The sequence below is a fragment of the Lathamus discolor genome, chromosome 8, assembly GCF_037157495.1.
Source record: "Lathamus discolor isolate bLatDis1 chromosome 8, bLatDis1.hap1, whole genome shotgun sequence".
Lineage (NCBI taxonomy): Eukaryota > Metazoa > Chordata > Aves > Psittaciformes > Psittacidae > Lathamus > Lathamus discolor.
In genome coordinates, this window is record NC_088891.1 from 4,855,710 (window position 1) to 4,882,076 (window position 26,367).

The 26,367-nt window shown below is 45.9% G+C and overlaps 1 long non-coding RNA gene across 1 annotated transcript; it reads left to right on the forward strand.

Annotated features, from left to right (window-relative positions):
- The first annotated feature begins 12,222 nt into the window (after positions 1 to 12,222).
- LOC136018624 (uncharacterized) lies at positions 12,223 to 26,051 on the forward strand. Its single transcript, XR_010614509.1, has 3 exons — positions 12,223 to 12,365; positions 13,498 to 13,694; positions 25,887 to 26,051. It is a non-coding gene; the product is annotated as an uncharacterized LOC136018624 (long non-coding RNA).
- Positions 26,052 to 26,367: the final 316 nt, after the last annotated feature.

Consider the following 26,367-nt stretch of genomic DNA (forward strand, 5'->3'; position numbering starts at 1 on the left):
TATTTAAGTTCTCACTGTTGTTTTTGTTGATATTCTCTTTGGGACAGCAATTTCATTTGTTATTTCAAAAGCTGCCTTCTTGGTCTTGAATATTGGTGAGCTTATTCACTGACTGTAACAGTGGAATTACTGGGAGGGAAAGTTATCCAGAGCCCAGAAGAGTGTGTGTGCCAGGGGAATAGGCAGGATAATAACTGCTGGTATGATTTAGGCAGGTCACTTTGCATGCTAGGTACTCCTGCTAAGTCATCTCAGAAATGACCTGAGGCTTTGAGTTTCTCAGCTCCTGAAAACAGCTGTAGCTTGGGTTTCTTTTTTTGGCAGTTCCACAAAGCAGGCTGAGGTTTTTCAGCTGCAGAACTGTGGCTCTTCTGCTTTCTTTGCTTGGTGACCACATCAGATTCTGCCTTGAGCTGGGTTGTCTGTTGGTGGCACACTGGTAAGGCAGGCACAGCTGGCAGGTTTGCAGGTATCAGTCTGCATGGAGAGTGCTAGGTATAAATGTATAAATAGCTAAAGCTTATATATACTTGGAAAGTTGCATTTTCACAGCAGAACCTCTCTGCATTAGTTTCATGTGTGGGTTGCCAGGTTTGCAAGCAGCTTTTTAACATGCTCAGGAAAAAGTTGCATCCTGATGCAGAGTGGGTTTGGGTGAGGGCAGTACTTTTCACCGGGTTGATGGTTACTGGAGCTTGCTCTCCTCAAACAGCATGCAGGGAGTGTGCTGCTGCTCCCTGATCCCAGCATATAGGCCATTGTGGGCTGGCTGTCATCTCCCTGCACCCCATCACATCTCTCCCAGCTGTCTGGGACACAAGTGACTGATGACCTCTGCAGAAACTGAGGACTTAATTGTTAATTGCTATGGACTCTCAGTCTGATTAAAATCAGCCTTTATTAAATTAAATAAGCTCCATCTGTTAATAATGTGTGTGCCCTTCCACTGGAGACAGAGAAAGCAAGTCAAAGGGAGCATCTTTCAGATTATATTCTTGTGTTTATTAAGGTACAGGATAGACAAGCAGCTCAGTCATTGAAGTCTAAGCCCAAGTCTTCTGTCTTTAATGAATCAAACCTAAACCCCAGCTTCAGCAGCTGCCTGAAATAGGAATAGGAATAAAACTCCAGATTCTGTGGAATGAATCTCAGTGATTTGGGCCTCGCTCTAAAGTGCTGACAATAAATGTGAGCCAGGAACTGGCCTGAAGTCATACTATGGGTGAAATAAGTCTTGTGGTTCCATTCGTATTTCTTTTAAAGAATGAATTATGTTGGGATGACATTTCCCCGGGAGTTTTCAGGTACCTCTGTAGGAATCTTAGTGTGAAGACAGATGTCATGTGGCTGGGCACTTTGCTCCCCTGGTTTCATTCTGCTTTTTCATGCCCCTCAGATCCCAAAGTCAGTGAAGTACAGAGGACTTGCTGTTTGTGGTTTGTATTTGCATGTATACATCTGCCTTCCTTCCCGCTTGATGAAGCTTTTAACTTGCCCTTTGATGTGCAAGAAGAATGATGCAGAACTGAGGTCTAAGTGTGGAGGAAGTTTTAGTAAAAGAAACCCTAAGGAGGGGAGGTTGGTAGAATTGCAGTAGAGCTGATAAGATAATGCTGCCTGTGCTCCAAATCCCTTCCTGAAGCAGTCTTGTGGCGTATTTGGATTCTGGGTCTGAAAGGGTTGTTGGACACCATTTACCAATCAGCCCAGATGATTTGCATGTGAATGACCTCTGGGCAGCTTTCTGATAGACCTGAGACCTGGCATGCTAAAGAACCTCTGGGTGGATAAAAGAGAGTTGTGGAGAGGAAGAGGCATCTCTATGTCAGTGATGCTGTCACCTATGTTCTGTCACCTGGCTTTTTGTGCAACATGGAAACTGTGTAGTGCCTGGATGAGGAAAGTGATGCAAAATCCATAAAAGTGGTCTTCAGTGGACCTGTGTGGAGGAAGAACCCTGAGGAACCAAAAGGCATCTTCCACAGAAGAAACTGAGCAGATGCCATGCGCTTAGGTACGAAGTGAGAGGGAAGTGCATCTTGCCCGAGGTCAGAAGGCGATATTCCCTGAGGTCATGCACAACCCCTATCCTACCACAGCATTCAGGGAGCTGGTTTTTTTCTCTTTAGATTGCAGATGGTGTTTATGCTTTTGTTTTTCATGGGGATCAACTCAACTCTGTCCACGTGCTCCAAATCCAGGTCACTACAAAGGCTGGAGAATCACAGAAAATCCATTTAACAAAATGCCCATTTGAAAAATGCCATTGAAAGCAGTGATTAAACTCCCACTGATTTCGTGTGGGCTGTTTTCTTCCAAAGTTGCCAGTCAACGTGGTCGAGTCTCTGATTTGTTGTTTGAAAGCTGAGGCTCTGTAAGGGCAATGGTCCTTCTCATATTTAGCTATGCTGAAAATATCACAAGGCTGTCCTTTTGATGAAGTATCTTATACTGCAAAAATGAATTAAATGAATAATCTTTTGAGGAGATTTATTTTAGGATTGAGAAGGAAATGCACAAGGTTTATTGTATATCTTGTTTCAGCGAGAGCAACTTTTCTTATGGTGACCTAAAGAGCATAGAAAAAGCAAAGATAAAAGGATGTAATTAGGAGAAAGCTGAACTTAGACTGAACTTCTCACGAGATACCGGAATGTTGTCCCAAAGGATGTGGTCAGTGCCTCACTGTCTGAGTCACTTGTAGTAATGTTAAACTGAACTTCTGCGCACTGAAAGCTGTAGAGTGGTGAATGGGAATATTGCCCTTCCTCCAAGGGACAGATTCTGTAACCTCACTGGTCCTTTCCTGCTCATTTCCATGGTAGGGTCTGGCCCGTTTCGACAATTCCCTTATCAGAGAACAGCCCCATCCTGCTTGTCAGGTCTTCCAGGTCAGTAAGATCTGGAGAGATATGACTGTACTATTAACTTATGCCTGGTTTTATATCAAACCTTTCTGCCATCTACATGGAAAAACTTCTCTGGCTGAAGTCAGACTTTTACAGCCAAGCAAACTTGTTTGGCAGTGAATTTGGATGAAAACACATTGCTTTTAGCAGAGATTAGAAATACGGAAGAAGACCTTTGGTCTTGGAAGATGCACACCTTATAAATCAAGGCTCATAATAATGTTTAAAAGCTTGGACAGAGCCCTCACAGGCTGATCAGAGAAGAAACCACAAGTGCAGTAACCAACAAAGAGAGTGTCAGAAAAAGCAATGTGTTCATTCAGTATAGAAACTGCAAACTACAGGAAAACAAGGGAGGAATCTTTCCCCATCACAGTTTAGAAACAACCCTTATATAGTCTCATTCTTATACTAGGTAACTGCTGCTGTGTGTGCACAGAGTAAAGAGGACCTTCTTTGGCTTAATGGGCTTGGCAAGGTTTGACATAGGAAATAGGTGAGAAATTTAGGCAAGAAAGGAAATCCCCTCAGAATCAAAGAACACTGTGGGATGGTCATTGTCAAATCAAGTCAGCCTAAAATCTGTCAACCAGCAGCAGAAATCATGTCAAGTTACTTTGAAATGACTTGAACCCAACCCACCATCACTGGGACAATCCTAATCAGTCCTAATGACTCTTGTGGTTATTGTGTACACACCTCCTAATAATCATCTGTTGTATTGGCTGGCAATGGAACTTCATCACTGTCACAGGGCCTTTGAAATGAAGGGATTTATAACTTATTAGTGAGTGTGATCTGACTCCACTCGGTGCTCCAAAAATCCCAACCAATGCACAATTCCTTCTTCCAGTTGCTGTCTTGGTTGCCAGGCCTGTGTTCTAGCTTAGCGGATTCAGAGCTTCAGTGGTGTGTAAAATGTCCTGCCTGGGACATCCCCCTCTATTTTAATTTCTCCTCAGCCTCGCGAGGTTTTGCTGTAAGAGGTAATTCATCAATTGCCCATGCCTGAGAGGGAAGATTTGGGTGTTGGCAGACCACTGCTAGGGAAGAAAAGTGATATTTGGAGAGAAAAAGGGAAACCAATCCCAGATTTCTTTGAGCGAGGAGCCAGGCTTGACCAGCAGTCGGATAGATGAGCAAACTGTATTTTTGAGGAGTTCAAGAAAGGAAATTTATCCCAGGAGGGCTTTTGGGTATCTGCTTGCAACTACATTTGTTTTAGTGAATTGAACTGAATTTACTCTTTGGATTTTCATTTCCATGCCCCGAGTTTAGAGTTGCAGGTACCACCTGTTAACACTATGCAAACACAATATAATTGACTCCCGCAGGAATCCCTCTGAAAGGCAGCACCTTGGGATTAAAGTTGCAGGGCCATCTATCTAAAATGATGTGGCAGATTTAATTAACGTGTCTAAAAATACACAGGCTGCAATCAAGCCTTTGCTTCTGCCCGTGCCTGTTCCCTGAAGGGGAATGCACACAATTTTCCAAATCTTAGGTTCTGGCAGCCACCTGTGAGTTGAATTTACTGATGCATGAGATTATCATAAAATTAATTTGGACACTGCTGAATTATGAGGTTGAAAAACAGGTTGAGAAGTAGTTTCTCACTTGGTTTAAGCAATATGCTGTCAATAATGTGCTTTCAAACCTGTATGTAGAGCACTACAAGACAGCTACGGTTACAAACTGTAAATGCATGGAGGTGGGATGCCTGTAGCCCCTTGTGGCAAAGAAAGATCTCCGTAGTGTGGTCCCAGGAATGATTTGGAATGACTTGAATCTGAGCAGCAGGTAACTACAGACATCAAATACATTTCACTACTTGCCACTTGGGAGACAGATCTTTACTATAGAGCTAGAAACTGGCATTGCACCGAAACAGCCGAGGAGCCTTCAGTCAATGTGTCTATCTGTCTGTGCATCACTTGGGGATTCAGGGTTTATATCCACTTTTTAATTAAAAGAACTTGTTTTTGTTAAAGCAGTGGTGGGCAGGGATGAAATGCAGTTTGCTGAGACTGCAGTAGAGATGTTAGGGGAAAAGAACAAATAGCATCTGTTATAGTGCTAACATGGTGTGCACAGAAGCTGCTCCCAGTGAGCCTTCTTGTGCTGGTACATTTTGGCATTGCTTTTTGTCAGATGGTCACAAAGGTCCTCCTAAGCTTTAGGATGCAATAGAGGGCCTGCAGTTGATGTGGCTGAATGAAGATTTCAGGTCAGTTTCTTCTCTGGTAGAGCTCCAATGATTTCAGTGAGACTCTCCCAGAGCACTGACCTAACTAACCTAACCAGCAGTAATGCTCCTTGGAACTGAAGTAACATTCTTCATCCAGGAATTTCAGACCCTGTAGAAATGTGTGTGGGGATGGAGTCGGGAAACAGTGCAAATAACTGAGCACTGACTTCCTTTGCTGCACAGGAGGCTTAATGGAAGTCAGGGTTTGGAGCTTGTAATTCAGCTACATGGCAGAGCCGAGTAGATATTGCTTGTTATACTTAATTCTTGTTTCAAGGTTATCTTACAACCTAAACACTGATAAAACCCACTTTTGAGTAGCTGAAACTTTGGGATCTGCTGGATTCCAGTGCTTGTGGCTCTTGGGAGAAGGGCTGTAGTGCACAGACCTTATTTCAGCCTGACTGCGATGGCTGCCTCCTGATTATCTGCCTTGGTTAGTGCAGCAGATGGCTGTCAGTGTCCTGGGAACTCAAGTGGCCTCCCCAGCCATTTTTATAACTACACTTGAAGGAATAGATGGAGGTGCCAAGGTGACTGTTCCATTTTAAAGCCCGGTAAGATAAGATGATTGGGAAAGCTTTAAATAAAAGCTAACCTGTGGAAATCCCTTGACAAATCATCCCTTTGTGAACTTTTACTTCCTCTTGCATTGCCTTAATCTCCTCCAACAGACAGGCTAAAGAAAGTCCAAGGGTACAAGAGAACTATTTTAATTCAGGCCATGAACCTCATCCACATTAACAGCTAGGGCTGATTGCAGAGGGCTTCTGCATGTGGTATAGGCACATGTCAGAGGGCTAAACCTGGGCTTCCTGCAAAGGGAGTGAAACTATAAAATAGAAATGAGAAACTGTAAAATACATCCTTCTGATGGATAACTGGAGAAGCAGAGAACCGTTGTGCAATACAAAATACAAATTCATGTCTCTACCATCAGACCTCTTTGCCATCAGCAAAGGCCTATGATAAACTTTAAGAGTACACTTATGTCTGTATCCTTGCCAGCAGCTGTTTTGGTTTGTATTTCTGATCACAGCAGGATTGCAGGGGTATTTTAGTGTGCCTGCAAATATGTGAACTAATCTAATGAGGTCTGATGGGCTGCTCACATGCCCTGTTCCCAAATCAGGGCTGTATAGTCAGTGTTGTGAGGCTTAATGACTTTGTGCAATGTTAAATTGTGCATCCTCTTGGAGAGAAGGTTCTGGCTCCTTTTCAAGGTCTATAAATACTCTGGAAGTCGGCCTGATTCCTTGTTGAGGACTGTGGGCATGGTGCAGGCTGGGTGTGTGTACATGTGTGCTCTGCAGGGAACCCCTCGCCTGGTCCAGAGCCTGTCTCCTTTTCTAAAGAGATGCTGGAAAACACCACAAACAGGCAGTTCCCCCATGCAGGATGGGTTTAGCTACTTTTTCACCTTCCAAATACTTACAGAAATGTCAGAAGGGCATTAAATAGCTCATCTGTCCCCCGTGGGTGTGCTTCCCTAAGGTGCGGAGGAAAGCATCCAGACCTGGGTCGGATGTAAGCAAGCAGAGTCTTGTGGAGAAGCACTGGGGATGTGAATATGAGGAAGATATCCAGGATTGTGACTAGCAGTCAGGGAGAGCTGCAAGATGTAACAGCCCTCATGTCACTGAATCTGCCTGAGGGTGCACAGAGAAACACATGGGGGACTGTGAAGCTTAGCAGTGTGATGTGACAGAGGTAGCCCTTGTCTATGGGATTTGCCTATTGCAGTTGTGAGAGAAAGAAATGAGCATTGCAACCTCCAGGAAATGCACTTGATTATTTTACTGCTTTTTACCAACAAGCAGGGGACTGAGGGCAAGTGCCCAGCTGATGGCTGGTTACCATCGGCTGTGGGTCTGCTGCAGTGACAGGAGGCACTAGGAAGTGCTGCCCCCAGCTCCAACAAAGAAGTGCTGAAAATCATTGTGATAGCAGACAGTGAGTCAGTCTTTTGGACTCCAAAGTAAATGCTTCTTCTGGAACTTCTCAGTGGATTTTTATTAGAGTTGGCTGAGGCTGGAGAAAACAGCCCTTCTGACGTCAGAGGCTTTATATCTGGCTGTTTCCATTTTTATACTGTGCTCCTCTGGGCATTTAAGGCTTTTCTGCTACCCAGCAGATCCGCCTGGAACCGCTCCGTTCCTTTCTGCTCTGATTTGAAGCAGATAAAAGTTCTTGCCTGTTGCCAATTAGAAGAATGTGTTTCAGTCTAATTTCAGGTATAATTTGAAGTTTATGTCAGTGGATGTTTAGATCTTTGGAACATGAACCTGGGGCAGGCCAGGTTTCCCATAAATAAGAGAGCAAAGGCACTGAGCCTAGCGTGTAGCTGTAGATACACGATCACGCTCCCTCTCCCTCTGTGTTGTAAAATGTGTGGTGCTGCATCTGCTGGCTCCCAGCCACGTGTTTGAGTCTGTTTAGCTGTGGCTAGACTTGTTGCATGTGTTCTTCATTCATCACAAGCCATGTCTGAAGTTGGCAAGTGCTGCCGAGGCCATGGGCGGCAGCTCTGCCCGGTGAGCCATTAGCGCTGGGCTCGGCTGGAGGTCGTCTTCCTGCAGATCTTGAACGCGGTTCAGCCGTGCTCGGCAGCAAACCACAGCCAGGCTCACGTGCCTGCAGTGGTGGAAGCAGTTTGACACGCAAATCGCAAGTGTCACTTCGTTTAGCCAACGACTCTTGGCTGAGAAAGACCTGGAACTTGTGCTCGGACCTGCGAGAGACCAGATGGCTAATGTGGTCATCAGCCATTGCACCATAATCCCACATCAAAACTTGGCTTTCCACAGAAGTCTGTGAACAGGAGTGAAATGTAGAATGTTAAATACAAAGCAAAGCAGAACCACTCCATTATAACCTGCAGTGATGGGAATTCAGTGCTGCTTTTAAGCAGCAGGGTTCTTAACTCCAGGCTTTTTCTATTTGGTTTTATTTCCCAAACCCTGCATTATCTTGTTAGGAGAGACATTATTTCCCTTTGGTAATTTCTCTTCCCGTCCTCAACCCTCCCGCATTTTCTAAGCTCACAGTGGGAAGATTAAAATTTATAGTTGTTGGAGCCTGTCTTTATTTCCCCCCTTTCCTAATTCTTCAACTCATCATGTTAAAATAGCACTAATTAAATCTGTTCTCACTTAAAATGCAGTCCTGCCTCCAACAGGCAAAATTACATCTGGACTCTCCTGAACCGGTCTCACCTTGGCAGTATTTCAACAGAAATCAGTGGCACTACACCGGGGTAAGGTTGGTGTTGATAGATCAGAGTCAGGCCTCTGGTTATTTGAGTTACATGCAGCCAGTACACTACTGTCTGTCAGAGTTTGTTAGCTCACATGCGTGTTTACGTGAGCACAAGTACATTGCTTGTCTGGGTCAGCTCAGGCTCAGCACCAGATCAGCAAGCAAGGAGAGGGAACTGCAAGGAGCTGTTCAGATGACCTCTTTGGAGAGGGTTTATTAGCCTGGGAGTAGTGTCCAGCCCACAGCGGCTTTGTGCTGCACCCACATGAGAAAGGCTGTGGAGGTGATAGAGGAAAGACGCTGTCAGAGCTGGCAGCCAGAGTCCCTGTGTCACTGCTTTTTGCTGCCAGGTTTATCCGAGCCTTTCAATAGCTATATAGTGAAAAACTGCTGGTAGGTTCCTCTGCAAACCTTTGGTTGGTGGGTATTAGGAGAGTGGGGAGCACTTTTTGGATCGAGTCTCTAGTGTGGACATGTCCGTGGAGGTAATATCCCAGCCACCTGAATTCACCATGTGCTTCCAGCTGGCTGTGCCACTTTTTCTCATGATCTGTCCTGGACTCCTGTGTCTCTGTACACAGCTGTTGTCCAGAAGTGGCTGGATTTAATGGCATGGGAACTTCTTCCTCCTGCCAGAGGTTTTGGTACCAGTCTTTGCATTCCTTGCCAAAAGAAGAGCCAGAGACTGCAAAGTCCACATGAGACTTCGCTGTTGCAATTGACCCATGGTATAGCAGCTGAGATGGATATGTAGTTAGTAAATAGCTTTGAGAATTTGGAATAAAAGATACATACACTGTAAGAGATCTAATTATTTTTATTGCTAGGACTATGCTAAGCCACATACTGCCATTCTATTTCTCTTGGGATAGGAGACTTGCTTAAACCCAAGAAAAACTGCTTCTTTGCCTTGCCTGATTCATGCTCAAATGCCATGGGAAAGCACTTGTAATACAAACACTTTTGTTTGTAGGCAGGCATTTAATTATCATATTACAGAATTCTGGGGACCAGCTGCCACATGAGATTTCTGGGTGGGACATTGAACATGAAATTAAAGCAGAGCATCACATGCCTATTTAGCTGAGAACCTGAGCAGAGTGTTTGCGCTTTCCTGTTCCCTGTAAAGAGCTTCCTGGATGATATTTCTGTGCAGATTAGTCATGAGAAGTGGGCATGCTGTAAGCTTGGTGACGTCTTTGTGACTGGATCAGAGAGCAAATATTGGGATCTCTTCAGCACGGGCTCCCTGTGAGTGATTAAATTTCTTCTCCAAAGAATCTAGGTCATGTGCTAGGATCAGAGCACTGGGCATCTATGGAAAGCAAAACCAAAGTGGATTGTTTCTAAGCTTTTCAAACCGGAGTTTCATTGACAGTCCTGAATGCTTTGGGAAAATGCATTACAGTCCCAGTACAATGTGGGAAATAATGCTACATGTTAATATCTCTATGTAAAGGGAAGCTTGTAAACCTAGTTCTAATGCTGATATGCTTTACAAGATTGAATTGTTTTCTCAGGAAAGTAAGGAGTATATTTGGGGATAAGAGTATGCAATGCTGTGTTCTCTCCTTATGTTGCTCTGCCTTTTCTGCATCCATCACATCTCCCTGTTGGGTCATATTCCCATCTCCATTACCCTGTGTGCTCTCTGCACTGGTTCCCTTTCTTTCTTTCTTGCTGCCATTTCAGTTTAGTCCCCATGTCCAGGGCAAGATGTGCTTCCCATATACCCATTAATTGTGAGTAAACTCCCCAAAGGTGACTCAGGAACTTAGTGAGTCCAAATGCACAAGACTTCTGAAGCATCTCAGTCCTCTGCTGGTGCTCACCTGTAGACAGTGCCTACAGGAGCTTGGGTACCTGTTTTTCTAAAACAGTGGCACTGGAAAACACAGTGGTGGCAACAAAGACATCCCTTTTCTGTAGATACAACCAAAAGATATAACAAAAAGCTCTGTCCTGCACTTATAGCCATTATCTGCTGGTTTCCTGGTCTGTTTTAGTGTGCGTTGTCAGGAAATTAGCTTACGACATCTTCCTACACCCAGAACAGGGGATGAACTGCCAGGAATGTTTCACTAACGTATTTTTGGAACACAAAATCCCATTTACCCTGTAGGGGAAGATTGCTTTAAATGCCATCTAAAAATTGCTAAGTGACACTGCCTTGCCACTGTGCTGTGCATGTCTGGGAGTCAGTCACTCCAAGTTAGGGCATGAACTTCTCCTATGGTCTCTTCTTACTCCTTATGTCTGTCCTGTCGCTGGGTCTGGTCTTTGCCTGTGGAGCCATAAACAAACTACAACACTGTTCTGCTTCCATGTGATAAACCCATGGCTGTGGGGCTCCCAGGGGTAGGTGTGGAGGTTTATCACTCTGCAGGCTTTTGGGGGCTGTGGCTGGTGAGCCAGCTGTCTTGAATGAAAGCTGGAGCTCTCTGGACTTGCACACTGCTGTTCAGAATTCATGCGAGGCATAAAATGTGCTGTAACCTTTCAGAATGTGCTGTAACCTTTCAGCACTGGGTCAGGGCTTCCAGCAGTGCTGGGAAGATGCGGTCAAAGTGACACAGCCTGGGTGAGAGCCCTTGTGAGAGCTGTTTTGCTGCGAAGCTTCTGTTTCTGGTTAGGCAGTGTCTCCTCTCTAAAAAAAGCCACATTTAATGTACCTCTGTCTGTCGTGTTTGGTGCCAGTAAGCAGGAAGAGGAAGATTGCTGCTGACTTTGTTGCTGCCTTGCAGTAGTAGAGCTGGTCTCTATTTCCCTTCAGCATATGTAAAGCAGCCTGTTAGCAGGGTCAGTGGTCATCATGGGCAATGGTCTTCAAGTCCACTGAGAGCTGGATGGTATTCAGGCTGCAAATGAGGCTTTACCAAGCAGCTTGGCTGGTGCTGTGACCTTTGAGCTCACAAGAGACGTGAGCACATCCAAGTGCAAATACTGAAAGTGAAAAAGGGAGCAGGGGAAGGAGAATCCTAAAGCATGTGGGGGGTGTGTTGTTTGTTTAATGTAGGGGGTTTTAATTCCCTCCCCCTTTACCCTGAGGTCACGAAACGTTTTTTTTTCAAGCAGTGTCATAGTATGAAGAAATACAAAAACACATCCTCCTGTTGCAATAGCATCTGCTGGTGGAAACCATGTGAATGTTTTGAAAGACCAGGAGTTTCTTCACAGATCAGGCTGATTAGTGTGTCTGAAGTGTAATTCGAATCTGCCCTACATTGCCACACTGCATATGATGAAAAATGACCCCTAGTCCACCAGGAGCATCCTTCATTCTTTGACACGCTGGCCAAGTGTCTTGGGATTTAGAAGAAAACACTTCAGAGGTGGGGGAGAGGGAATGAAGATAAATAAACCTAGAACATACTCTGTGTAACAACCACAAGGTTGGTGAGAGGCATCCAGCTTCAAAGAAGTGGTCCAGGGACAGTTTTTCTTGGCTACGCTTTGTGACTTTAGAGTTGCAATAAGCGTGGCATGTATCATAGCATAGTAGAAACCCAGCACTTGAAGCAGGCATCTCATTTCCACTGTGCTTCTAAGAGAAGCCTGAAGTCTCTGTACATCTCTTACACATACGGGGTGAAGAGAATGGAGAAGGGATGTGGCTTCAGAGGCTGTATGGGAAGGGTGAGACATGCACCTTGTAAAGGAGCGTTGCAATTGCTGTTCCTGGAATGAGCTGATGGGATTGAACGTGTGGGTTTCCCCAGGAAAGTCCCTTCTGTGTCTTTGGTCTTCTTGGTTTTAGAAAAGCAAAGAGCCAGTTCTTACTAGTGTTAGTGTTTCTGGGATGCGAAGCTCAGATGGCTGTATGTCCAACTGGCCGGTAGGCTTGGAAAGGAGAGGATTCACGCTATGCTGCTGCGGATGCGTCTTAATGTGTCCTAGTTCTTTCCAGGAGTGAAAACTGAATCTCCCAGGAGCCAGACTTTTATTTACAGGTAGTTGTCTTGTGGGGCTGCCACCCATAAATCTTCTCCCTGGGGTGACCTAAACCTCACGGATGTGCTTTGCAAAAAGGAAACCCATTTTTCCAACCCCCATCTCCCATCTCCAGTTCCCCTTTCACTGCACATGATTTCACACACATACAGTGAGCTTAAGTTAACTTACAGTGACTTTTAAGTCACTGCTGTAGGCACTGTATGGGTGTACAGTCATGAAGTTCCTGGGCTCTCAGGAGCTGTGTGACCATGGGGCTGGCAGCTGGCGTGTCCGAGGCCAATCCAGCAGTGGCGGGGGGGGAGCAAGGGTGGGATGCAGCCGTGCACACAGGGTATCTTGACACGTGAGGCTGACACGTGTGGGTTTCTCATCTCTGAGTCTCACTGCGGTTTTTGGTGGGGCTCTTTTTCCTTTTATATATGAGCTCTCTTTTCACAAAGCCTCCAGTTGCTGCAGTCTCACAAATGAGATCGTTATGAAAAGCCATGTGAGACCAGGACAAAGTGGCATAGGACCAAAGGCTGGAATTCTTTTCCCAGGAGAGTGTCATAAAATTGCTTATAATCAGAGGCTTGCTCTTATTTTAGCATCTTATTTAACATCGAATGTGGTGTGGGGTGTTTAGAACAACTCTTAAGTAATATTTAAGACATAATGAAGGACTTCTTGAGGATCATATTTGATAAATCTTATATTTTAACATTCTACCAAAGATTATTCCGTTCAGTTGTATCTAAATCCCCAGCAACTTTCTCACCAAGCAGTGCTGTTTCTAAATTTCACATCTTTTAAAAGGTTTATCTCACTATTTCCAACCAGTTGTTAACTGCTTGGTGTTGGAGCCTGTCGCATCTGGAAGCCTTGCTGTTCGTTACACTGCTCTGTCAGGTCCTTGTGATTTCAGCTGACTGCAATTAATAGTTATAATGCTCAGTTTTAATTACTTGGGGTACATTTCTTGCTTTCAGAGGTGTGTTTGGCACTTGCAGAAAGCACCATTAACTCTCTATAATCTTTTACTGTGGGGATTAATCCTGCTGGGTTCATGCTGTAAGCTCTGTAGAACCAAAAAGGACTGGACTGCAAGCAATGACCAGTTCAGCCTGTGAAATATTTATGTCTTCTCAGCTGGCCCCTGTGACTTCCAAAGCATTAACACTGCAGAGACTGGAACGATATTTGAACTACTTTAGGATTCAGATGACTGCAAAACCGAAACCTCTGTGGGCTCACATCTGCTCCACCACATTTGCAGCACAGTCTGTGCAACAGCCCATTGCCGATGGAAACATAAACAAGGGCTGTCAGAACATTTCTGTTCAAAGGTCAGTGGTAAATGACAGACACTTAAATGCTGTTTTGTCTCTGTTCCACAAGCTGGAAAATAATAGGATGGGATTTTGATCAAGAACTCTGTTTTTTTCCCTCCAGTCATTAGCTTTGTGGTCTCCTATACCCCAAGTATAGATGAGAGTAAAAGGAGGAGAGCTTTGATGGATTATTTGTTTTGGGAGTTTGTTTGGAGTTCAGCCATTTATATACAGTGAGCACCATTGTGTTTGACTGGGACTTGGTCTGTTCCTCCTGATGCTTTCCAATCTGAGGCTGCTGCCCACTGGGCCAGCCCTCTAACTCCCTAGCTCCCTGTGTGCCCCACTGCTGTCAGCTGGGGCAGATCAACACACAGCCAGTGAAACATGGATTTTCCTAATGTTTGATACTAGGGCACAGCAAAGGGCCTTCCGCAGGGAGCCAGTTTCTGTTCTGAATGGCAAGCCGTAGGTGGTCCTCACACCCCTGAGCCATGGAGAGGAGTCTGGGAGCAGTCACCTTAGCTGTGGGCTGAACCTGCAGGAGTGTGATCTTGATGTGCAGAACTGCAAGGATTGGACACCTGGGTTCTGGACTATTTAAAATAGATACAGGTCTTTTCCAACGTAGTTGATTCTGTGGTATCTTCTGAGCCTTTATGTAGCACAGGATTGCACCCTTGCCTGCCCCAGCAGTTGAAGTGAGGAATGGAGGTGTCGTGTTTGGAGGATACTGCTCTCAGTCCTCACCCAGCAATGTACCCTTTGCACAATGTACCTTAGTGGAGATTTCACCCTGTATTTTAGCATCGTTTGGTCATTTCACTTCTAATAGTCCTTCCACTTCCATTATATCCCCTGAGTAATGCCTGTTTGGAGGACAGTACAGTAAGTGACTTCTCTCTAATCTGATTTCTAATTCTTAGTGGCCTGGATAGACCAGCATTAGTTTGCTATTTCAATCTGATCCATCAGAGTCCTTCGCTGCACGGGGCTGCTCTTTTATATCACTTACCTGGCAAAACCACAGCTTAATCTCCAAAGCAAGACCAGCCAGGTTGTGTGTGTGTGGAGCAGAGACCATTAACAGCCTCTTGCTGCACCAAACCCAGGGCAGGAGCTGAGCAAAGAGGTCTGCTGCTGGCCAGGGGCTTCTGCAAGCTGTGAACAGGGTGTATGATGCAATGCAATATCTGTTTATGCATTAAATGAATACTTTGTTGTCTGGAAGTGGCAGGATTCACCTGACCCTTGTAGCACCAGTTCTGCAAATAATGGAGTGGTTTTAAGTGCATATTGAAATAGAAATACCCCCAGAAAAGCATTAATTCTAACGTGTCTGATGAAAGTTAAGTCAGTCATCACACATAACTGAACAAGGTGAACAGTGTCAAGGCAGGGATTGGCATGGGTTTTGGGATGGAAGATCATTAAACTCTCCTCTATGAAGTGCTATACTTCTCCTTTCTGTCCGTACTCTTACTCATGGTTTGTAGGCTGGAAAGAGAGAAAACAAAAAGGAGGTAGGTACAGTGATCTTTTCCTGAACTAAGGCACCTGAGTGCAGTGGAAAGAAGCTGCATCTGCCATTCCACCAGGAGATCCTTCCTGGGAATGAGGACAGGTTGGTAATGCTCTAGGGATATGCCAGACATCTCCAAGCTTGGAGGGATGTTGCAGTCAGACACAGTCATCACCACACACCTTTGCTGCAGAGCAGCTGGCTCAGGAAGAACACAAAGGGGCAAATCATGACACTGACAATATTGGGGTCAGGGTAGGAATAACTTTGGGATCAGCAATTTGACTTGCTGGATTCTGGAAAAGATGTGCTTGAATGTGATAGAGTTTGGATGTGTTCCCAGTTCCCTTTGGGGTTTCCCTTTCTCACGGCTCCTTGTCAGATGTATTCATTGCTCAAACCCAATGGGATTTCTTTACTTGGCATTACTAGACTGCATGTCCAAACCAAATCTGAAATTCCACCATCTTCCCTCGCTCTGTCCACCAGCCACAACCTGCAAGACAGCACATGATCCTCCTCAACATCTGTCAGGTTGGATAACAGGGCAGGAAGGTGAACAAAACTGTTTCTTGCATAGCTCCACATGTACATAGCTGACAGGAGTGATGTCTATGGTTTTGGTCAGCAAACAGGGACATGGTTGAGCTGAGTTTTCAAGGGCTGTGGTCTCAAAGGCTTCTTGTAGCTTCACAAACTCTTGTGCAAAACCCAAGAGCTTTGAAACCTCTTGGATACTGTTGACAGATCTTAAAGCAGCGTGTGCCAAGGTAAAGCATCCTGCTGCCTGGGCCATTTGTTTGGATAACCAGGCAGCTGTCTGCCTGTCTGCCAAGCCTGAGGCTGAAGTAAGGGCATAGGTGTGAATGGGAAAAGGTGCAGACAAGGAGAGGCTGGATCTTCCCATGAGCTGCTGCCTGTCTCTGTCATACGCCAGCATCAAGATCTCTGCTGTGACCTCTGGGGATGACTGAGCGTAGCGTGAGGATGAAACTGCCCATGTGAGAAACATCCCTGTGAGCTGCATCCTGTCACCCTGGCGGGATCTTGGCTTAGGTCTCGGTGTGGTGAGAAGCAATGGCCTTCCCAGCACAGTCGGGAGTAAGCTGGTTTAAGTCAGGAGCTTTCTGAGTATCTCCTTCACTACGAATTCTCTAGCTTGGCAGCCTCCAGTGTCGCTGAAATGTGAGTGGTGCAGGCACAGAGTGAAGTGGTTCCTTCCCTACACAGAAACTAATGCAGCTTCTGACCTGTGCCCTGTTCTGCACTGGTGCTAGAGGGCAAGGTAGGGAATTAGAAGTGCAGCGACTTCTGCAACCCCAGGAAAATGACTCTGATATGTACTAATTGTAGACTGACTCTAGGACTGATATGTATAATGATGATTAGTGTAGTGCCTAGTGAGTGTTTGGAGATTTGGGTATTTTTGATTCTTCTAAGAGGATTGTGCTTGGGTGTCTGAAGCTAAAAGCAGAAGTTTCTACCATCTGAAATAACTGTGATGTAGGTAAAAGTGGTAGCAGACTCGTGTGCTTGGTGAATTCAGCACAAGAAGGGGGTTGTAGTAAAGACTGATTGGTAAGCAATATTTGGAGAGATTTCCAGGACTGGCTTACTAGAAGTATGGAATGATTGGTGACTGCTGCCTTGACTCCACCTTGTGGGATGTGTTCTTACGTGCCAGTTGTGGGAACTGAGCTGGGTGGCCTTCTGTCCTTTCCAGATCCAGCCCCAGTGACCGCAGGTCTTGTTCTGGACCCAAGAGTCTAAATTCCAGACCGATGTTAAAAGTTTTGCCCCGTTTTTTGTGTCTGTCCCCGACACCAAGAGCCTTAGGGTAGTGTGAAAATGTGCGTGAACCTTGTGCCCACCAGGTCTGGAGCCAAGATCGAAGCAGGATGCATTCATACATGGTATTCTGCCTTTCTGTCCAAAACCTCCTGTATCTGTTGCCCTCAGCCAGAGTATCCAGGATGCCACAAAGCAGCATGGTCTTACCTCTGTTCTCCATTTCCAAATCTTTGTCTCTGTTGTTCTGCTTCTGGGTGGATCACAAAAATAATTACCTAAATGAACCAGGCGCCAAAACACCGTAGCTGATCATGTCCTCCCGAGAACAACAGTGATTAGGTCATCCTCTTTGCTTATCTCGGGTTCCCATCCTTAAAATAAGGGCAGCAATATTTTTGCTTTTAAATGAGCAGGATGAACTTGTTCATGTTTGAAGTATTAATTGTTGTTATTATTATTATTACTCATACGGATGACAGGGAAGCACCTAATGAACGCTGGTTATGTTACAATAGGCTGTGACTGCTGTTGTCATGACTAACACAGCATAAATTTACTAGGCTGCTTGTTTATACTCATGCAAACTCCACCGCATACTTGCGGTCCATTACCAGCAGATCATCATGGCCAGGAAGTTCTTATGGTGCTGATCATTTTGTATGACACCTCCATCCTTTCAAAAGACAGCAGCCTTGTTCATCCAATAGAGTATCTCTGCATGTGCCTCCCCAGCAGGAGCTGCTGTCCTGGTTTAACCCCAGCTGGTAACTCAGCCCCACACAGCCGCTTGCTCACTCCCATCCCAGCAGAATCAGGGAGAGAATCAGAAGGGTAAAAGTGAGAAACCCCGTGGGTTGAGACGCAGACACTTTAATAGGTAAAGCAAGAGCTGAGCATGCAAGCAAAGCAAAACAAGGAATCCGTTCACCATTTCCCATGTTCAGACAGGTGCTCAGCCATCTCCAGGACAGCAGGGCTCCATTACGATGACTTGGAAAGACAAGTGCCATCACTCGGAATGTCCCCCCTTGCTCCTCTTTGCCCTAGCTTGACATGCTGAGCATGATGCCACATGGTATGGAACATCCCTTGGGTCAGTTGGGATCAGCTGTCCAGGCTGGGTTCCCGTCCTGCCCCCCCCCAGCCCCTTGTGCACACCCAGCCTGCTCACTGTTGGGGTGCAGAGAGGAGCAGAAAAGGCCTTGGCTCTGTGTGAGAACTGCTCAGCAGTGACTGAAACATCCCTGTGTGATCAACACTTTCCAGGACAAATCCAAAACACAGCCCCTACTGTGAAGAAAATTAACTCTATCCCAGCCAAAACCAGCACAGCTGCCCAGATGTTGCCTTACTGCCTAGCAACGGTAGGGTCTGTCTGGAGCAATTTCTTCCTTTCTGCTTTAAGAGGCAGAGAAGCAGCTCAGACTTCCAGCTGCTGCTCTCCAGTGCTTTCTGCAGAGCAGGTCCTTCTGGCTATTAGAGTATTGATGCTGAAAACCAGATTCCCTTCACACGTGTCTTTGCTCAAGACCAAATGTTGCTTACCTTGCCTTTTTCCTTTGTAGAAAGGGTTTCTAATTATATTCCTTAATAATTTGCTCCAAGTGACCAGGAATGGTGGGGTGATAGACTGGCACGTTACACGTGTGTGTTTGGGTGAGTAGCAGTGATATTGTCTTCGCTGTGGGCTGTCACACTGGTGTGACACCATTTGCCCTTTGCAGCCATCACACAGGGAAGGAGCCGTGTTACAATCAGCCTTCCTCCGCAGTGGCTCTGCCCAGCCCTGCACTGGCCAAGCCACATGAGCCACACACCCCATCCTGGCTGGGGCCGCCTCTTCCCGGTAGCCCACACCTCTACCTCCCCACGCTGGGTTTTGGTGTTCACCTCTCCCTCCTCCCAGTGAATCTTCAGCCAGGGGCCACCTCTGGAAGCTGACTGCGTGCTGTGTTGCGTCAGTCCCTGTGCAGCTCATGATTCAGCAGTTGTACAAGTTTCATACCTGTTAGGGACATGCCAGAAACCACAAATGTTCCTAAGCCAGCAACAAAAAAAGGAACTGGGATTTTTCCATTCAGTTCAAAACAACGTTTGCAGTAGATTTTCTTGCAAATTGGTTCAATTTCATTGCCAAGAGATGAGAACAGGAAGAGGATGCCAGGGGATGAGAGCAGGAAAACCAGCATCTGGATTTCTAGAGCCCAGAAAGCCTGAGGTCTTCAAGAGAACAAGGTACACATTACTTTGCACTGAGGTCTGCTTACAGGGGAAAAAAAAGTCTTCCTGGAAGCAAGGCCATGAAACCATTAAGTATTTCAGGAAAATCCCAGGCTGTGAGCTCTATTAAAAGAAAACACTTCTGAGGTGCATGAAGCAAAATGCAAATATCTCTGCAGGCGTCAGCTTGAAACTACCATTATCCAAACAAGTGTTGGCACAGGAGCAGTGGTTGTGGTATGCGAGCTGTGTGTCCTGGTGCCAGACCCCAGGCAGAAGGGCTGCCCTGCTGCTGATGGAGCGGTGGGTAACTCAAGAAGGGACATCTCCTGGCATCCCGCAGTGCCTCCCGCCAGCTCTGCCTGCCAGGGAGCCGGGAATGTGAGCCAGCAATGGCAGGATTGCTTCTCACTTAGCGCAGCAGAGCCTGGGACACAGCCTGATTGGTTTCATCCCACTGTTGGCTCAAATGTGTTGAGCTGGCAAGGAGAGCTGTGACAGCAAATGCTTGTGTGAGGAGCACAGGAAGCTGCATTCTCTGCCTCCCTCCTGCTCCTTTGCCTCCCCCTGCTCTCTGCAGGGATTTTCAGATCAATACAATTTAGGTGTGAGGGGGAAGGATTGGGCAAGTGGGGCTGGCAATAGGAGAGCTGATCTTTGCTCAGGGATTGTAGTTTCAGTGTAGCCAAGATAACAGTGATCGCCTGCAGTTGTCTGGGAAGAAGGGAGTAGTTAAGTTGAAGGAGTAGGAGGGATTGCTGCCTGCTCCAGCTTGTGCTTGGGAAAAGTGGCACCACTCTTCAGAGGTGGAGAGTAAGAGAGGATGGCCCATCCTGGATTGCCATCCTGCATTGAATGAAAACATCCAGGCCAAGGGTGATGTTGAGTTTCTTGTCAGGCTGTTCTCTCTTCTGCTTTTCCCCTCCCAAAGCGCAATTTTCTGGCAGCGTATGTTTAACAGTGTGTGGTACAGGCACGGATGGGGGATCCCCTTGAACTGTGAACTGTTGTAGGCATGGGAATCCTCTCCAAAATAGCCTTGAACTCATTTCCCCAACATGCTTGGATGGTATGTGTGTGCCAGATCTCCATAAGGGCTGCTTGGCTGTGATCGAACAGGCGGCTTAATGACAGGAGATGCAAATGATTGCTATGGTTGCTGGTTGGAGATGGTCTGAGCAGAATTGGGAAGCTGAGTTCTCATGGAGCTGCTTTGCATTGGGCTGGCGCGAGGTGGGGGCACGTGGCCTGAGCAGGACTCTGAGCTCTGCCGGCCCTTGGTGTGGCTTTGAAAAGGTTGCATCTGATAAATACTTACTTTAAGCATAAACTGAATGCAAGAGGGAAGGGTGTGCTCTTAGCACTGCTTGGGCTTTGCTACCAGCTCCCGCAGTACATACCTGACAGATGACCACCCTCTCCCCGTGTCCGTGTACCAGTAGGTGTGTTGATGTACCAGTACGCTCTGCGGTGTGCCGTGTTGATAGTAAAGTGTTTCACTGCTTGCCTTGGGCTTCTGCCTGGAAAAAAGTACATACCTGGCACGCACCCAAGACCTATTTATAGCAGGAGTTCCTAGAAGAAAGTGTGAAACCTCAGAAAGCAAGGAATTGCTAGAGAATCCTGTAGAGAGCAGCGCATTAACCCCCCGCCACACACACCAGTAGCCCCAGATCCCAGTGGGAATCCGTACCAAATGATTTAATGAAGGAAACACCAAGGAAGGTGAAGGAAACAAGGGCAGCCTTAGAGTCCTGTTTGAAATGCCACATCAACAGGAACAGCCCATAGGAGAGATCCCAGGAGCTTTTTGTCCTACTGACAAACCCTGTGGAAACAAACCCTTAGGATACAAAGACTCCATTCTCCATGGACACACACGGTGCCTTTGAAGACACCTGTACCGTGTAAACAGTGATCTGTGCTTCAGACTCCTCAGGTCCTCAAACCTTTCTTGGTTTTGCTGCATGTCTTGAAAGGAGGATCTACTTGGGAAGATAAAACCTCCCTAGCGTGACCTCTGAAGTGGGTACCGGTACAGCGGTTGTTCCCATCAGGTACATGCAGTTGTAGCATCAAATGTTGTTCCCCCTCCCAGGCAGTGGATGTTTCTCTCACCTCGTCAGGAGCTGCTGAGCTGAGGTCCTTCGGGAATCCCACGCTCTATTTTTCACTCTGCCTGCCTGGCTATTGCAACAGGGTGACCTTGATCCTGCCTGGGCTTGAGGGTGTATGGTTGAGCACTGAGCCCATATATGTTAAGAACGGCATAACAACAACAGAACCCCAGCCAAAGCCCCAAACCAGGCATTTCCTAACTTGTGTGTGGAACAGAGCGTCCTGTCCAGTGGATATACTGCCTCCTTCCCGGTCCTCCTCTGTAAACATCATTGACCTGTGTTTATCCAGTCCATAGGCTCCTTGTAGTTCTGTGATTCCTTCAGTTGTTCCACCCGCCGGACGAGTTGTAACAGGCACTGAATGATGGGGGTTTTGTTGCTTGCTTACTTTATACACCCGCAATTTCCTGGTTTATATGTCCAGAGAGTAGTAGTCTTTAATTTAATATTATTCATAGATTTTATTGAGCATTAGTTAACTTTGTAAAGCACCTTAATGGGCTATGTCTTCTTAATTATATATGGCAAAACCTATAGAAACAAAGGAAAATTGACCCAATTTGTTACAGCTGGTTTCCAAAGAGCCCTTGAGGTGACTGAGCATCACTTTCCCCTTTTATTGCACTTCACACATTTCCCAGCTCCTGTCAATTCTGATCACATCTAACCTCCCTTTCCTGAAGCAGCCTCTGCATGCAGCGTGGTTGCCCCTTGTCCCTCCAGCACTGAGCCAAACCCCAGTGTCTTGTCAGTTATTTTAGGCAGGGGGAAGACCACTGACATAGTCTGGTGGAGTTTTCTTTCCCTGCTGCTTACTGGAAACATGCAAAATGCTGGGGTTTGACTTTGCACTTGTGGTTCCTAATACTTTGCAGCTATGAAAGTACCCACGTGTCTGTGGGGCTGCAGACCCGCTGCTTGCTATCATCACAGTCTTGTCCCTTGTTTTTTTATGTCTCTGTCTCAGTATACAAACCTGCAAAATAAGAGAGAAACTCTGTTCTGCCAGATCTTAAGTTGTTCTAGCCCTGGCTGTTCTGTGATTCTAAACCTGGGTGAGCAGCTTTCCCAACACAGCGGTGTGTGCCTGTGTTTCAGCAGGAAGCTGCAGTTCCATGGCACTGTCTCATCATAAACTTCAGCTATTTCCTACAATCATCCTAAACCCCGTTTAAATCTTATGAACTTGTAATGCATTCATGCCTATTGTGAAAATGACCAGGAAGCATTTTCTATATGTTGGCTGAATGACTCTATATTGGTTCGTGTATCTCCTTTACACAGCAAAAGCTGCCATAAGCTCTTTTCTAGGTACCCATCAAGCACTGTCTGGCGCATCAGTGAGGTGTGAGCTAAAGCTGCAGCTCTGGTTTGTGTATCTCAAATATGTTTTGAATATCAGCTACACCACATCCTGGATGCAGCATTAATTAAACAGACTGGCCCTGCTTCAGGCCCCGATGGACAAGCATCCACATGGCAACTGTGAGCCTTGTCGGCAGCAAGAGATTAAGGAATTAATTGGCAGGGTTAATCTTCATGTCAGGGATGGAAATGAATTGTTAATTTGCTTGGATGAGTGTAAAGTCCTCTCACAGCGATGGCAGGTGGGATCACACAGGGAGAAGGCTGCGAAGCTGCCCTTCCCAGGGACCTTCCTATTTAACACCTTCTGCAAACAGACCTCTCAGGTTCTTTGCCCCCCATGTGCGAGACTCCTGCACAGGGTCAGAGCAGTGGGTTGTGCTGCTTGTGTAACCTCCATCCTTGCAGCCGACAGCACGTGGGAGATGGGAGAGGGACTGGCTGCAGCCTGGGAGGGCCCCTTCATGTTACAGCTTTTCTTTCTGATCTTGCTCCTGGTTGCTGCATTGCAGATGCTGGATCAGGCCATCCTGCTCCAGGATCTACAGATGGAGGGAGATCTGTGCTGTTGGGGCAACTGGTACCAGCCGTGCACACAGTGTGTAGAATTTGATGGGTCTGTACAGACACTAAACCTCTCCTCCAGGACACTGTACTATGAGAATCTGTCAGATCACTTAATGCTTTCTCCTTTCGGCTCTCATTTTACTCTCAGGACAGCAGAATATTTTCCATTTTTGTATCTTTTGGATCTGTTAAGGCTAATGCATTGGTCACATCACATTAAGAGGTAGGTGAAAAGCTCCTCAGGGCTTAAATTACTGAAATGTAAATGTAACTTTTTATCACTTGTGCTCTCTTTTGTGCATTGATCTAATGAGTTCAGCAATAAGAAGCACTTTCTCCCCATGCTGTGGTCTGATAGGTTGTGGCACAGCCTGACTCTAGACGTGACATCAAATAGGACTTGCCTGCACAGAAACCCGGGATCTTTCTGAGTGTGCAACAATCCTGTTTAAGACCTTGCAGTCAAAACACTACCCTGTTGCCCACGTTTCAGTTCCCACCGTCGGCTCTTACACCTACTCTTCCATTTCCCCTGAGGTACCGCTGGTCACAGCACACAGGCACTGCAAGATGTGTGCGACAATCACAGTCTGATCTGCCGAAGGGAATTTGTAAGGCGCTGCTGTTATACACAGGCAAGATATGCTCCTCATTTTTGGAAAAGCCTTAGTGTGTGTGTATGAATATCACAGGATGAGGTACTGAAATACAGGTACAGGCACCTCCTGTTGTTTGTGACAGCCGTGGGAAGCCACCTCTCTGTGCCCAATACATGATTTATGGGGAGACTGATGCTGTTCCAAGGCGCTGTAAAATAATGAGAGGTTTTCACAGCCAAAACCACTTGGCTGGGTTTAGCCTCCAGATCCACATCCTGTCTGTGCAGTGTGTCACCACAGGGATACTGAGTCCTGCCAGTAAAAGTACTCGGGGATGAGGGGCTGGTTTTGGTGCTCAGGTTCAGTCCCCTCCCAAAGGAGTGCTCACTGCTGTGCTTGTGTCCTCTGACACCGACTGCTTCTCCTTACCACACCTGCCCCATTTCCCTACTCCTCCAGCCTCCATCCCACACCCCCATACTGCCTCTGTCTCTCGTTTTTACCTCTGTTCTCCTTCTATTTAATGTGAAGTATCTTTGTGCTGCTTTTCCCATCTGTGTGAGCCTATGGAGACTTCCATCCATTGATCATAGAGGAATTTTGCTGGAGAGGGGAAAGAGCAGGGTGTCCAGCAAGGTCTGCGACACTGAGTAGAGCTAGAAGCAAAGCAAAGGGCTGGTCTGATGTTTGGGTGATGGTTTTTGTTAGGCTGTCGCAGCCACTGAATGCTAAGTAAAAATACATCTGATGTGATACTTACTTAAGGTATCTGACCACTGTCACTTGTATTTGAGACCACAAATAATAAGCTCTGCCATCAACTGACACAGCAACTCTCTTGTGCATTTGTGTAAACCTGTTTTGGGGCTATTTTGCATTCTGCAGGTTATTTGAGGCAATCTCTTTGTAGGTGCCTGTCGAGCACTTGCTCGTACTCTCACCTTGCATTTCACGTTCTCCTCTGCCCACAGGCAGCCAGATGGTTGACTGTAAGCCAAAACTAAGAAGGATTTCCTCTTTTCTGCAGAAGGGATGGGGGTTCAGAGGTTTACAGTTGTACTTAATCAGATAGAGTCTGTCCTGTGTAACTAAGAAGGCCCACAGCCTGTTGCTGGCACAAGCAGCTCCTCCAGTGCAGTCCAATTGAGCTGCCATTTTGCATTCCACGTAGAACTGTGCTTTATGGGTTTTGGACTTACTGGTGCCCTGAAATGCCAGTAACATGGTGATGTTCTAGTACAGCTTTTGTGTACTGTCATTTAATATCACTATGTTAGGAATTATGACCACTACATAGTTTAGAATGAATCTACGCCACACACAAAGTTTTAATATTTAAAGTGAATGACTGGGTTCATCACAGACCTAGTTAGTTCTTTGTGTAGTAGCCTCTACTGTCCATCCATGATGATGTTAACATGCCATATAATCAGCTTTAGAAAATGCAGGAGTTGGTTTCTGTGTCCCTGTGCTCATTCACTCCTCTAAGGAGAGCTCTGACAATCAGAGCAATTTTACTGGAAAATAGGCATTTCTACAGCAGAATTTTTCTGGGGATTGTAGAGCAATTGACTGTCTTTGTATCTACTTTGGCTGCAAACTACACTGTGCAAACACTTCTTTCTTTATACTTAGCAGAGATTTTACAAAATGAGTTCAATGCTCTCTTTTAGTGTTCAAATCGGGTGATAAAGCTGTGGAACATGCCCTGGGAGCTGATTAACTGAGAGCTCTTACTCTGCAAGTTGTGTGTTCCCATGCAAACATCAGAAGTACTGGAGCTGCGAACACAAGCCTGCAGTACTTGCTCTGTCCCTGTGGCAGAGCACAGCATTTACTGCTTGTGTAAAGACTAAATGTATTTTTAAGGACAATTAATTTCCTTATGAAACTTAAAAGTGAACTTAAAAATGAAGTGGAATTGAGACAATGAACTTGGCAATACAGTATTTTAGCATCATTGAGTAAGAGACCTTTTACCAATTCAAGACCAGAATTTGATGTTTGGCATTTTCCTTACTAGGAGTTACGACCCATTCTGCAGGTGCCAGGGCCTGAACAGCATCTCCACCTGGATTTTCCAGGGTTTCTTGTCTTTTCTTGAAAGTGGAATCAGGAAGAAGAAAAGCCTTGGGAGGCAGGACCCTGACAGAGATTTCATCATCTCATTTATGGCTTCAGTGAACTGTGTGGTAGGTACAGTTTGTCTGTTGTCCCGTGGTGGCAGGTACACTGCCTTAGTCATTCTGTATTATGGTTGTAAGGTTGTTCTGATTTACTTAAATCAATGGAGTACACTGTGAAGATAATCTTGTTTAAAGGAAACCCAATAAAATATCCTGTAAGATTAATACACGAGATGAGAAATCCAATTAGAGCACATCCTGCCACTTCAGTCATTATGGGCATGATCCCCACAGGTAGGTCCTGTCTAGTACACAGGAACTGTAAGTGGAAGGACAGGTTTGATAGATCTGTTTCAATTCTTGGTTATGGATAGTTCA